The following is a 14,850-nucleotide window of genomic DNA, read 5'->3' as shown; positions in this document are numbered from 1 at the left end:
TCTATTTGTTGCATTTGCAGAATGAGGGAAGCACCGAGTCATGGATGTAAAAGACTCTCAAAGGAAATGGACGTGAAAGAATCTAAAAGAAAGTGGATGTGGGGGAGAATTTTCAATCGGTGAAATATAAGTAATGGTGAAGTACGAGTGAACCAGGGCATTGAAGCCGTCTGGTACAATAATGTGGGTGAGTGATTTTGAGAAAAGATCATAAAAGAAACACTCATCTAAGCTCTTTATTCTGCTAAAACTTAAAAGAAAATAAGCATCAGAAAAAGTGATACTAACTAACAAGTAAGGAACGATAATCCCGTTCTCATGGATTTCTAAAAAAAACTATAGGCAAAGGAGACAGTAACCAAGAGATAATTGATAAAAATGTTCGTAGCACAAGATGAATCAAAAGGAAAGAAGAATCATCAGGAATACTGCTGTGATAGTCTGGAAGATTGAGGAGACGGAGAAAAACAAAGACTATATACATCACATGAACATGAATTCAAAATCAACTGGCCATTCCTCCTGGGTCTTTTATTTCTGTAATGGAACAATGCGAGCAGGCTTTTTAGCCATCCATGTTTTAGCCTTGGTCGGCCTCCCTGACAGAAGTAGAAAAGAAGAAGGAAAAGAGGAAGTAGTAAATAGTAGAGTAACTTCAAATGCCAGCCAGCCTCAGAGTGTCATTTAGTAGAGTTAGATGATTTTCCCCTCTTGAAGAAACTCAGTTGCAGGAAAGAAGACGAGAAAATAAGAAACAAGCTCCTCCAGAATTTACTATAGATAATAATGATGATAATAATAATAATAATAATAATAATAATAATAATAATAATAATAATAATAATAATAATAATAATAATAATAATAATAATAATAACAAAAAATGAAGACACCGCTTAAAGATGCCGTCACATAATATAACTTAATGTGTTTAAATTAGGAACAGATCTGAATGCACAATGCTACTCTGACATTTGTGCATTTCATAGCGAACGGTGTGGCAATGGGGTGAAGCGTAAAGCGGTTTATTGATTGAGATATGCATGATGACAAACACAATACCCTTGCACCCTTCCCTCACTAGCGGCGAGTGAGTGGTGCCTGTGACGCTAGATAATTAACTATGAAGGCACTCAGAGCGCATAACTCCGCCAACACATTGCTAATAAACCAATAAAATGAAGGAAAAAAAATACTGGATTCACATGCATGTCTAAATTATTACTTAGCACAGTCCACCATTGCCGAGAAAACAAACACCACTTAAATTTCTCGGATAGTTATTGATCCTTGTGGACAGACAGACCAGATAAGCAGGAGAGGAGGGAGACAGAAATATAGACGCACATACATATTCATTCATACAGACAAACAGACATGGAGACAAACAGAAAAACATGTGAATACAGACCTGTCAACTAACCGGGATGACCTATAAGTCAACGGGATGATAGACACAGACAAAAAGACAGACAAAACAGACAGACAGACAGACAGACAGACAGACAGACAGACAGACAGACAGGCAGGCAGACAGATAGACAGACAAACAGGCACACAGAAAGACAGACAGGCAGATAGATAGATAGAAAGATAGACAGATAGATACAGATAGGTAGATAGTTTTACTGACCACAGGTACTTCTCTGCCAAATTCTCTTCTCCCAAATTACAATGACTATATAATGAAAGCTTTACAACAACCATTCATTTTAAAACAGCAAAATAAGGAGCACATGTGTAAAATTTATGTACACAACAAAAAAAATAAATAAATAAAAAGTTTACACAATAAACCAAACAAGCAAAGGAACACACAAAAGGAATAGAAACATCAAAACAGAGACAAACGACCATAAAAATACAAACAAACAGACATATACAGACAGACAGACAGACAGACAGGCAGGCAAGGACACTAGTAAGTAGACAAAGATCCACCATGCACATGCCAACGCCATAAAATAATAAGGCAGTCGCAAGAAGGCCTAAATTTACTTGCTAAGAAAAAAAAAAAAAACTGGGTATCGGAAAACTGAGGCTGTGTATATGGAAGACGGAATGTAAATCTTATGAACCTTATCACTGTACTTATTCAGCCGCGGATGATGGGAGGAAAAAAGCTGTAAAGAAATTAAATAATTCCAGAGCAAATTATAGCGAAAGAAAATTAAAAGGGAAAACTGATCAAAGGGGAAAGAAAAAAAGAGATGAAGATGAAAAGATATGAAGAAGAAGAAATATGAATTTAAAAAGAAGGACATTTATAGAAGAAAGGAGAGAGAGAGAGAGAGAGAGAGAGAGAGAGAGAGAGAGAGAGAGAGAGAGAGAGAGAGAGAGAGAGAGAGAGAGAGAGAGAGAGAGAGAGAGAGAGAGAGAGAGAGAGAGAGAGAGAGAGAGAGAGAGAGAGAAGTATGATTGAAAAGGGAGAAAAAAACTGAGAGAACAAAGAAAAGAAAAGAAAAACTAGAAAAGAAATTCCCTTCATCATCTTCCCTCCCTCCCTGATAAGACGTAGAAAGAAAACAAACTAAGAACACATGAAACACAAATGAAATAGATTACATGACAAGACTAGATTAGGAAAAATACAAAGGCGAAAGATACTTAAATCTTGTGCGTCTCATTCAGGAACGGAATGTCGAAGAGAACAGAGAAGAGAATGAACTAGAATGTACGTATTAAAAAGGCAATATGAGCAATATAGAAGCAGGAAATGATGGATGACTGTGGCCTAGAAGAAGAAAAAAAAACGACGACGACGAAAGTGGAAGTAATAGAGGATGGAAAAGAATATGAGAGAGAGAGAGAGAGAGAGAGAGAGAGAGAGAGAGAGAGAGAGAGAGAGAGAGAGAGAGAGAGAGAGAGAGAGAGAGAGAGAGAGAGAGAGAGAGAGAGAGAGAGAGAGAGAGAGAGAGAGAGAGACTAGCGAGGATATACAAACTTAAAATATGAGAAAACTGTAAGAGGAGGAGGAGGAGGAGGAGGAGGAAAGAAAAGAAAAAGAAAAAAAAAAGAAAAGGTAAAGAACAAGAAGAACAAGAACAGGACAAGAAGAACAAGAACAAGATAAAAAAAAAACAAGAATATAAGAAAAGGAAGAGGTGGCGGAAAAGTAGGCGGCGGCGGCGGCGTAAGTAAGGTTAACCAGGAACACGAGGCACAAGTTGGCTGACATCAGGCTCGACACTCACCTGACATTTCTGACACTTCCACTCGAGGAGCAACACGTAGGTGTCTTTGGCGGCGGGGCACTCCAGGGTCACATTCCCGCCAGCCCTGACCACCGAGGTTGTTCCTGCGGAGAGAGACAATGTTTCGGTCAGCGTCAAGAAATTATGAATTCTGAAATGTTATTGAAATGCTCGTATGCTGAAATATTATAACCTTTCCACTGCTAGACTTTTTTTTCAGTGGTCACTTACTGCTTCTTTTTTTGTTTTACATTTGTACTGAGACAAAATTTACCTCATATCTTTTTTTCTTAGCTTTACAAGTTTTTTTTTCTGAGCAACTAATTTTTCCAATGGTCATTTCTTTCCTTAATTTTCGTACTAATAGACACAAAAATAACCTCATATTGTCTTTTCTCACCCTTCCAAGTTTTTTTTGTACTAACACAAAATTTATCTCATTCTTTTTTTTATCTTACGCTTGCATTTTTGCATTTTTTCTAAATAATTTTGTGTCTATTAGTACAAAAAAAAAATCTTCACATTTTTTCCTTAATAAAAATAATATCAAAAATAATAATAATAATAATAATAATAATAATAATAATAATAATAATAATAATAATAATAATAATAATAATAACCGTAAATTACCGCGATCGTATTCAATATAATAATAGACTTTCATATGAATACAACTAACAATAACCAAACTTCCGAGAGTCATCTAACACAACGTAACAAAGAGCGTCATAAATTAACACTTATCGATGCAGCACCGGGACAAATAGCAGGAATAAATGTCAGGCACACACTCTGGCACTTTTTCATTTAGGCCACAAACAATTACCTACTACAAAAAAATGTTCACGCTTCGAGTTGGGTGTGCATTTAAACATACAAGCACACATCACTGTGCCAAATGGACATCAAAGAGAAGTAAGTCAATGGATGGAACGGTTTTCTTTTTTCTTTTTTTTTTCTCTCTCCCTTTTTGTACAACCTGATATGACGTACCTTTTGTTCTGCGCTGAAAGAAAGGCAGGCATGAGTGAAATACCTTTCTACACTACCAGACAAAAAGAAATGTGGAGCACCTAATAATTTCATTGTTTACATAGTTGTACGATTTCCTGCCGCCTCTCAGTGCTCATTATAAAAGGAAAGGAGGAGGAGGAAGAGAAGCAACAGGGAAACAATAAAACATGATGCTATGCGGAATGAAGACAAAGGGCTGTCTCATTATTTTTGCGGTGTAAGGAAATGCCTGTGATACATTAAGGAAAGGCCGAGAGTAAATTCAAAATGAGGTTATAGGGAGAAAATCTAATTTCACGCCTATTTTCTATCATTATTATTAACTTAGGAAGCCACGCTGAAGGAGAGCGTTTTTAATATATGCAGAGAGAGAGAGAGAGAGAGAGAGAGAGAGAGAGAGAGAGAGAGAGAGAGAGAGAGAGAGAGAGAGAGAGAGAGAGAGAGAGATTCTGATTGTACTCTTCTTCAAACCATGTTACGTACGATTCACGGGAAAAGATGTTTTCTAGAATCATAAATTTGTCTCCTGAACGCCCCAAAGTTCTAAAAGGGATGGACGGAGGGAAGTGGAGGGGGAAAAAAAGGTAACAGGAAGGAAGGAAGGAAGGATGGATGGATGGAGAGAGAAAATAAAGGAAGGAAGGAAGGAAGGAAGGAGATGGATGGAGGAAAATAATGAAGGAAAGGAACAAAAAGAAAAGAGGGAAGTAATTAACGAAACGATGATGAGGAAGGAAAAAAAATGAGGGAAGGAATGAAAGAACGAACGAAACACAAAAAGAAGAACGGGAGCAGTAAGAGGAAAAAAAAAAAAAAAGAAAAGAAGTCAGAAATTCAAGAAAGGAATATAAATCCTCACAAGACACCTTAACCAAACAGAAAACCACAACATTCATTACCACCACCGCAATATACAACCTCCACCACCATCATCACGAAATTACTCCAACAACTTCAGCTACCACTAACACCATTACGCCATTCCTCACACCACCGCCTACTGTCCACCAACATAACAACACTCGCCTTTCTTGAACCAACACTGCCATTACCACCACCACCACAACCATTATCACCACACACACACACACACACACACACACATATAACCATAACCCAACTACACTTCTGTAACCGTGTGTGAAAAATGAAATTCTGGATAATACAATGACCAATCTCTCTCTCTCTCTCTCTCTCTCTCTCTCTCTCTCTCTCTCTCTCTCTCTCTCTCTCTCTCTCTCTCTAATACTACTTGTTTCATTCATCAACTTACTTTCAAAATCCGGTTATTATTCTTAGTTCCTGTATCTCCTCTCTCCTATCTTCAATCTTACCTTCCTTCCTTGCGTCTTTCTCCATCCCTCCTTCTTCCTTTCCGTCTATCCCCAGCTTGCCTTCTTCTCTCCTACTAGTACCTTATTTCACCGACCGCCCTCTACTGACTCCCTCTACTCCTTCCTCCCACAGGCTTTATATATGCCACAAGTAGTTGGTTTAACACAGGAAAGGCAGGAATGAGTAGTGGGAAAGTACATACTCCTACATTTGATTGAAGCGCTCAAGTGGTGATCCTGATGAAATGAGGAAGAGATTCACGGTAATGTAAATTGAGTAAGTTTGTGTTCAGTTTTTACCTGTTGTACCATTTTTTTTCTTTCATTTTTCCCTTTTTTTTCTTTTCTGGAGGCTCAATTTTAGTGTTTCCCTTTCATACACTCTTTTTTTTCCTTCATTGTTGCGTAGTTACTTTTCAGTGTAAGGTGGTAGTTGTCTGTCCGTTGTCTGTCTGTCCTGTTCGTCCCGCAGTGAGGAGTGGAAGGAGCACCCCGCAAGACACACATACACATGCATACATATTATGCACAAATTACTGTCTTAGAATACTTACAGATTGATTTCAGGGTGGTGCACGCACCTGTGTGTGTGTGTGTGTGTGTGTGTGTGTGTGTGTGTGTGTGTGTGTGTGTGTGTGTGTGTGTGTGTGTGTGTGTGTGTGTGTGTTAGCTGGAATGTATGTAAATATTTCATTCTTGGTTCATTATTATAACAACAAAGAAGCACACACACACACACACACACACACACACACACACACACACACACACACACACACACACACAACAATAAAGAAGCACGCGCACGCACACACACACACACACACACACACACACACACACACACAACCTCACCGACCTCCACTCAACTCACAAGAAGCACCTTTACTAAACATGTACCACCACTTCACAACGCCTACATCTCTCGAAGCTCCACATAAGGAGAGGCAACTTTATAACACTCTTCCAGGATATAATAATACCACACTGACGTCACCAATGCACATCATACTAGCTGCTATTGACGAGTGTAAAGTTATCTACCCCCCCCCCCTCTCTCTCTCTCTCTCTCTCTCTCTCTCTCCTCTCTCTCTCTCTCTCATCTCTCTCTCTCTCTCTCTCTCTCTCTCTCTCTCTCTCTCCTCTCTTCCAGTCTTCCTCCTCGTTCAGCTCTCAATTTCTTACCCGATCTTCAGTGATATATTTCTACCGAGCTTCTATTCTATTCTCATCAGGAATAGAATTGGCATATTTTATCTGTGGCATGTCTGTAGCTCATCGTTACGTTTGCCTGTACTGTCTCCTCCTGGCCTCTTCTTTCCTCGCCCCCAACATTACACTCGTCTCTCTGTCAGTCTGAAAATCTATATAACAGTCCTTTGTTGTACGCAGTAACATACTTCAGTGAACCTGGTTCGCATGAGGTGGACATAGGAGAGTTCCTACACACATACACACACACACACACACACACACACGAAAAAGAAGTGATTGCGGCGAGGAGTGTACATTAACTGAAAGGGAAAAATACAGAGACAGAACTATGCAGGTGTGGGTCAGGCCTTGTATACTAAAACAAGGTAAATACAACAAGACAAACATATACCCACATAGATACACACACACACACACACACACACACACACACACACACACACAGTCACTAGCAACCGGCGTGACAAAGAGTAAACACAACTTCTAATGCAGATCGGAAGGTTTGTTCTGCCCTAAATCTTGGGTAATGTTCCCCTGGTCCCGTCCCCCTCGTCCTCGCACGACTTATGTACTCTACTCCCCGCGGCCCTCACCTCGGTCAGCCAGTCTGGTCTATTCTGAGGCACAGAATGAGAGGCCACCAATGGACGGCTCCCGCAGCAGGTTATATAGTGTCGTGCGGGTCGAGGTGAGCAGGGCGCGTCAGCAGCAGGGAGTCGAGGGGGAAGCAGGGAAGCAGAGTAGTGTTGTAAGTTGAACACGCGGCTTGTATCAGGGGTTGTAATTATCAGAAGGGTTTGCAGCAGGTCTTCATTATGCTTTATCGTCACTGAAAGCTGTTATTAGTTCACAGTACAAAGGGCTCGCCTGACTTACTCCTTCATGAGTGGTATCGGTTTATTTCAAATCGTACCTCGTTGTTATTATTTTTTTTTTTCCTTCCAGTAACATTTCACTTTTTGTTCATATTGCCTGCCTCGGATCCTTTTCCCCATTCTTTTTGTTGCCATTCAGTCAGCTTGGGTTGCTATTTCTAAGCCGGGTCACGTAAGTCCAGTCCACGCCGGTTTTCTTAATGGCGGTCTGAATATCACTAACTTACTTGATGATCCTCCGTTTTCTATGGTATTCCTCTTGACATCGTAAAATCTCCACGCCCCTCTCTCGATATTCCTGTCACTCGTGAAGTTCTGCTATACTTGGAAAATCCAGACTTTTATTCCTTAACATCCGATCTTTGTTTCTGGTATTTAATATCCTTTTGATTCTTAACATCCAGGCTTCTCATTCTTAACACCCTTCAGGAGTCTTAATATACTACGAATACTTCTGATTCTCAACATCCAGCCCTCTAATTTTAAACACCCTTATGATTCTTAACATCCAACTTTCTCATTCTTAACATTCAAGCTTCTGGTTCTCACTATCTTAGATCCAGGCCCCTTCTGAGGACTCTCACCAAAGTTCCGCTGCATTTCGGGAATCCAGGGTTTGAGATCCATAAGTTAGAACGAGTAGCTTAACCTCATCAAAAGTCTCAGCATTAGTCGTCACCCATCAATGAGGTCCGGAACCATTAAAAAAAAAGTAGAGAAAAGAAAGTTCTCTGTAAAGTTTTCGAATTTTTTTTTTTTTTTTTTTCAGACACCGAAATTTCTTTCTTCAAATACTATCGCAAGTTTTAGCGTGAAGAGAGACGTGGGGGAGAAGAGAAATTTCCCAGGATGTCATTCCCCTTCTTCACTCACTATGTCACTGTCGCAAGTTCCTGTCCTTTGTGTTTCTCTTGTCCGCGCTCTGTTCATCGGAAACAAATCTCTTCTTTAACTTCTTTTCTTAAGATCTTCCATCCTCGTATATTCATGCTTTCATTTCTCATATATTTTTTTTCTTCTCCTGCAGCTTCATGTTCCAGTATTGTTCCTCAGGTTAACGGGTTCCATGAGTTCCAGAGGCGCTTCCTTTACAGAAATTATTTATTTTCTCTCTCCTACCGTACTAAAGAAGAAAATGGAGAAAATGTTTAAGGTTCAAGGTGGTGGTGTGGGCTTGTCGGAGCAACACCACCACCACCACCACCACCACCACCCACCACCACCGTGCCATAATGTAAAGAAACACTCACCGGCTCCAACATCGTTTTAAGACGAGCGGCGCATATTATCTTTATTCACTGGATCAGTGGATCTTAACCAGGGCTTCATGGGAGGCCTTCAGGTGGTTCCAGGACGGGAGGAGAAAAATATTTAATAATGTTCTCTCCCGTTTGCTTTAAAAATTCTTTAGAAAAAGTGTATAATGTCAAACTTTGCATTAGGGCGGAATGCTTTCTTGCGAGCAGACGGAGGGAGGCATGTGGGGGCAGCGGGCGCAAGGTGGTTTATGCAGCATTATACATTCAGGCAAGTAAGGCTCTGTACTCTGAGGTACGTATGTAGTGCACACATCACTGTTCCCACTGTGAGAGCGTTATGCGAACCAATACCGCTGGCTAGTAATGTCATTGACGCGTGCCTGTGTGTGCGACAATGTTTCTGGGAACTGAGTTCACGTCTCGCAAAAAACCTTCATGAAATATGGGAAATACTAAAAAACCACTGATCGAATTTATGTGGCTGCGGAGAACCATTACTGCATGAAGGACACCGGGAAGTGGCCCGAGTCTTCCACTGTACCACCCACGCCAGGATTTCTCCCAGAAATGTTTTTTTTCTTACTATACACTGCGATGTGCAGGACGATGTGAAAGCACCTTGCCTGGCAATAAAATATTCATTAACAAAGACGAGATAATTCTTCAGCAGTTTTCCAATATTTTCCTTCACATATTCTTTTTGGGAAGGATATACTGGCAGAGGCTCAGAATAGAAGTCCTTCTGTACAACTCACGCCATGGAATAAGACGAAGGGGATCGCGATGTCTCGTTGCAGCTTAGAGTGTGTCCTTAAAATTTTATCTTACTACCCCCTTTATTCCGCCTGGCTGGCCACCTACACTGCAGGGTTTCCCGCTATTTGTTACTCCTGGCCTAGAGGAGCTGAGGAAGAATCATCCTTCAAGGCAGGGTGGCCGAAAAGGGGGGGAAAGAAGAGAGAAAAAGAAAAAAATAAGTCTGAGCCGGTGCACTTAAACCTTATCTTTCCCTCACTGAACTTTTCGCATTCCTTGAGTTTTCCCCTCCCTTTCAAATCCCTTCTGCTCATTAGTCTATTCTTTGGAAATTGTTCCCGGTTATCTACAGGATTCCATGTATCCAACGTCTTTCTTTGTCTGCTTCTCTCTAGATCAGAATAAATCAAGCGAAAACAAATATCGATCTCCCGCCTCGTACTTCACCCTTAGCGGCACGCAGGTGAAGGAAGGTCTAATTTGAACATTAATGAGGAGTCTCCAGGCACATGCGGGCGTCATGGAAAGCAAAACACTCCGGACATTTAGAATGGTGCGCATCCCGAGAGCTTAATGAAGGCGATACCGAAAAGGATTATTCTCCTGAAATACATCACAGGAACACTAGATATTCAGCAGGTCCGTCATTGCAATTTACAAATACACAAAGGCTCTCAACTGTTTACAGGGTATCATATTAATTAGGAAGTGTTGGGAGAGACAGGAGGAAAACAATTATTTTTTTTTTTGTGGGTTGATATGCAGGTGTGTGTGTGTGTGTGTGTGTGTGTGTGTGTGTGTGTGTGTGTGTGTGTGTGTGTCTGTGTGTGTGTGTGTGTGTGTGTGTGTGTGTGTGTGTGTGTGTGTGTGTGTTTAAATGTGTGTGCGTAGGCAGGTACATAAGTGTTAGGTTCGTGAGTAAGCGTGTCAGTTTTCTCATCTTTCCTCTCTCATGCTAATTCATAATTCATCTAATATTCTATATACATGAATGTACACATTATACGAATGAATGAATAGTTACACATAAACATACATATAGAAACAGATGAATATAAATATATATGTATAAATAAAATAGACAGATAGATACATATAGAGATAGATAATCAGATTCAGATAGATACATAAGATACTCGTAAAAAGATGTTACACACACACACACACACACACACACAACACACACACTCACACACACACACACATTTTCCAGTGTGTGGGCGAGGGTGAGCGCGCACACGTCCGCTGCCCCAAGTTGGTAAGATAATCTTAGTCGGGTCGATGGTCAGGGGTCCGCGACGCACCTTGTAATTTTCCTTCATAAGGAAGAGGTGAGCTGCTTCACCTTTACCGATTTGTGGAGTTACTTTAACAAAATACGAGTATAACCGCCGCTTCTGACGCGGGGAGTGCTGGTCTGAGCCGCCTGCTGCTCACACTGGGCAAACACAACCACCCTCCTATACAGGGTAGCGTCGAGTTTTACATAGGATGTCTTTATACTTTACGATTTACACTAGTAAGACCGAGACACGCATGATAGCAAACGCTGAACTCCAGTAAATTCCTTCCACATCTGATATGAAGCTCTTGGGGTTTATAAAGAAAGAATAATGTATTGGAAATGAAAACAAAGCGGAAAATAATGACTGTTACCGTAAAATAAATTCGCATTCCCTCGCCTATGGATTCATATATGTTCAGTATCTTACGCGGCAAAGATTCCCCTTTCCAGCAACACGCACAGTCAGCTAAACAGGAGCCGTTCCACAACAGGTCCTTCAGAGCCAGCAGGCAGACCGAAAAGACCAATGCAGCCAAACAAAGGAGGGCTCGGTCATCTGCCAAAACCTTCCTCACTGTGCTACGTGACAGGGTGGGGGCCAGAGGGAGGCGGCAAGGGGAGCGGGGGTCAGGGAATGTGGGAGGAGGAGAAGGGGGAGGTCGTTCGAAGTATGGATCCTGAGGTACACTGAACTGATTTATGGTTTATGACTTTACATTAAGGATTTATGAAGGCGGGGTTGAGGTGCGTACTCGTAGCTTCAGCGGGTGACACATTGTTTGGTGGGCAGTGGTAATGACGCGAGGGCAAGGAGAGGGCTGGGAAGGGCAATGGTTAATGACAGAATGACATTATATTCTTAATGGTTACTGTGCATGAGGCGCACGCCAAGCCGCGGCGTATGTTGCGATGGACAACATGCCGATGTGAAATGCTGTTCCGAGAATACAGGTGGCGATGCCTACTCGCCATAAAATGCACCAAAGATGGCAGTGGGGGCATTGAAAGAAAGAAAGAAAGAAAGAAAGAAAGAAAGAGAGAGAGAAGAGAGAGAGAGAGAGGAGAGAGAGAGAGAGAGAGAGAGAGGAGAGAGAGAGAGAGAGAGAGAGAGAGAGAGAGAGAGAGAGAAGAGAGAGAGAGAGAGAGAGAGGAAGGAAACAAAGAAAAAAATACAGTATAATTTATAATCTTAAAATCCAGTTTTTCTTTTAAGCTCGTCCGCGCGCAGGCACACATCTAAGAAGAGTAAGTTGTGGTGGCTGAGCCGTGAGCTAAGGGTGGCTTTCCTTGTAGCTGTACAACAAATTGTCTATTCTAACCACGCCCGGAAAGTGAGTCAACAAGGCTACAAAGAGCGACCCTCCACTGCCACGCCTGGCTGAGGCTGCGGCTTTCACTGAAGAATTTCGAAATATAACACCAGAGTTTTTCCTCTTTCTTCTACTTAACACATTTAAGCCGAAGAGGAAGAAGGGGAAAAAAGGAGGAGATGTACCCATAAACATAACAGGCCTGAGGGTGTCAATATTTGGTGGGCTGCTCATCCACTTAGCTGTCAAAACGTCCTTGCCTCTCCCTTCCTTAATCCCTACCAAAAAATCGTCAGCACGCAGGGGTTCTCCCAAGACTCTTTTTGGGGGCAGCCTAGGCCAGGGTTCAGCTGCCACTTTACCCCCTGCCGAGAAGTGCCATTGGAATCCGATGAGGCCGTGACATCCCCTGCCACCACGCAGGGTGGTGGTGCAGGCAGCGTTCTCACGCCCCACTCCACCTTTCCCTCGCCGCCGAGTCCATCACACCTTCCCCCTGCACCATTATTTATTCCAACGCGATGAAGAATCTATGGGAAAAGTTTGACCTTCTGACCCTAGCATGCTGCCGTTGTTCACCCTGTACAGCACGCCAAGTATATCTTTGCATACACCCGGGCCGATAAACATATTAGCGACGTGGATGTAGGTTCAGTTTCCTTAACGGCTTGATTTCCCTTATGAATGTCGCAGCCTTTGTTCTGAAAGTGTGGAAGTAAGGCATCAATCTGGAGTCATCTACATGTGCTGCATTTCGTACTGTCCTTTGACATTATCGTTTAGTAAATTGTATCTGGTGCGCCTCTTATTCCACGAGTGTGTTGTGCCAGTAATATGAAGCTAATTGGAGTCCGTTCAGCATTCTCTCTCTCTCTCTCTCTCTCTCTCTCTCTCTCTCTCTCTCTCTCTCTCTCTCTCTCTCTCTCTCTCTCTCTCTCTCTCTCTCTCTCTCTGTCCTATGTGAGTCATGTCACTGGCAATATCAGATAAGTTTTTTTTTTTCTTTACCTCTGAACTTTTCAATCTCATCCCTCTAGCGGTCCGCCTCTGCCCATCTACATTGACAACTCTTACCTTCTGTTCCATTATCCTCTCTGTTCTTCAAGCCGTCTGTCCTGCTAATCTTAACTTTTCATCTCCATAGCGTTTATAGATTTCATGTTATTTTCCTTTACTTCTTTTTTATGATAATATGTACGTGTCTTGTAAGTACATTTTGGTTATCGGCGCAGTGTTATAGACAAGAAGCCTCTGAGGACATTCCTACACATCCCATATGCTGGTTTTACTATAGGGATGTTTCTTTATCAATTCGTTTATTGTTTATTTATCATGTCCTTTTTATTTTGTTTTACTCCTCACTCCCTCAGTTTATGGAGTGTCAGTTATCACTACTTGATTTTTTCATAAATTAAACAGCACGTATTTAATAAAAAGTTTAATAAAAAGGAATGATTAGCAAAATTTCGTGGTTCCCTTAATGACACCAGTATCACTGAGAAAAACCTTTATCTTGAAAAAAATGGGCAACACAAAGAATCTCTTACCACCCTCAATGATTTTATCGCTGATTTGAACGCAATTCTTAATTAACTGTTTAATTTTCATTTATAGCCTTTTCTCTCTTTTCGTCATTGTATTGAAACATCTACGTCCTCCGATGAAATTAAAGTTATCATTACTAACATAACGAACACCACTATTTCTATTACTGCTTCTTTCAAAATATCTACCAAGTCATCGATACTTCTGAGATGATGTGTTCCGTTTTGATTATTATTATTATTATTATTTTTTTTTTAGACAGATGTAAATACTCTTTCTACAGCTACCACTTCTCTTTTTCTTCCTCCTTCACCATCACCACCTCTTCTTCCTCTTCCTTCTTCTTCTTTCTCTCCTCCTCCTCCTCCTCCTCCTCCTCCTACTATTACTACTACTACTACTTGTACTACTAACACTTTCGCTTCACGTGCTCCAGAACAAAGAACATGATACAACTTTACTACCTTATTGTTGTTTCCATCACTAAATTTGTTACCTGGCTGCTTACGTTCAGGAGGGAAAGGTATAGTCTTTGACACTTCAGAAATATTTCACCATTTGGTCTTTCACTGAAATAGCTTCCTAGTTCTTTCCTCTCCTGCAAAAAAAGAGGAAGAAGAAGAAGATACGTTTCCTCTGAAAACCATTTGTGATTCTATTTTGTTGGCTTACTCTAAGACATTCATTATTCTCTGTCATTCCCCTATCTGGCCTGCAGTTACATAGTTCCACTTACTTCGTTTGTAGTTTTAATTTCCGTACCCTTTATATCCTCTACATAGCAGAAATATTCAGCTTCGATTATTTATTCTTTGTAAGTATCTTTCTTTTATATTTTTACTGCAGCTTTAATAACATGTTAATTGCTTCATTCATTTCTCTTCGTCAGTAAACTTAATGAAAAATTATTAATTCGTTTTTGGCCATCAACATTTCTATCATTACTATTTTCTTCGCTGACTTTCTAGAGACCTGTGTTTCTCAGCCACAACACTGAATATTGTCAGGCCGCACCGTTCCGACGCCACATATATATGCAAACTAAAAAGGTAATATTAAT

The 14,850-nt window shown here is 41.0% G+C and overlaps 1 long non-coding RNA gene across 1 annotated transcript in view; it reads right to left on the bottom strand.

Annotated features, from left to right (window-relative positions):
• The window catches only part of LOC135111045 (uncharacterized), a 148,060-nt gene that overhangs the window by 90,864 nt on the left and 42,346 nt on the right, over nt 1-14,850 (bottom strand). The window contains exon 2 of the long non-coding RNA XR_010273539.1: nt 3,195-3,298. This is a non-coding gene — a long non-coding RNA (uncharacterized LOC135111045). The remainder of the gene's footprint in view (nt 1-3,194; nt 3,299-14,850) is intronic.

This window comes from Scylla paramamosain, chromosome 21 (assembly GCF_035594125.1).
Source record: "Scylla paramamosain isolate STU-SP2022 chromosome 21, ASM3559412v1, whole genome shotgun sequence".
NCBI lineage: Eukaryota > Metazoa > Arthropoda > Malacostraca > Decapoda > Portunidae > Scylla > Scylla paramamosain.
This window is presented reverse-complemented; position numbering and strand designations above follow the sequence as displayed.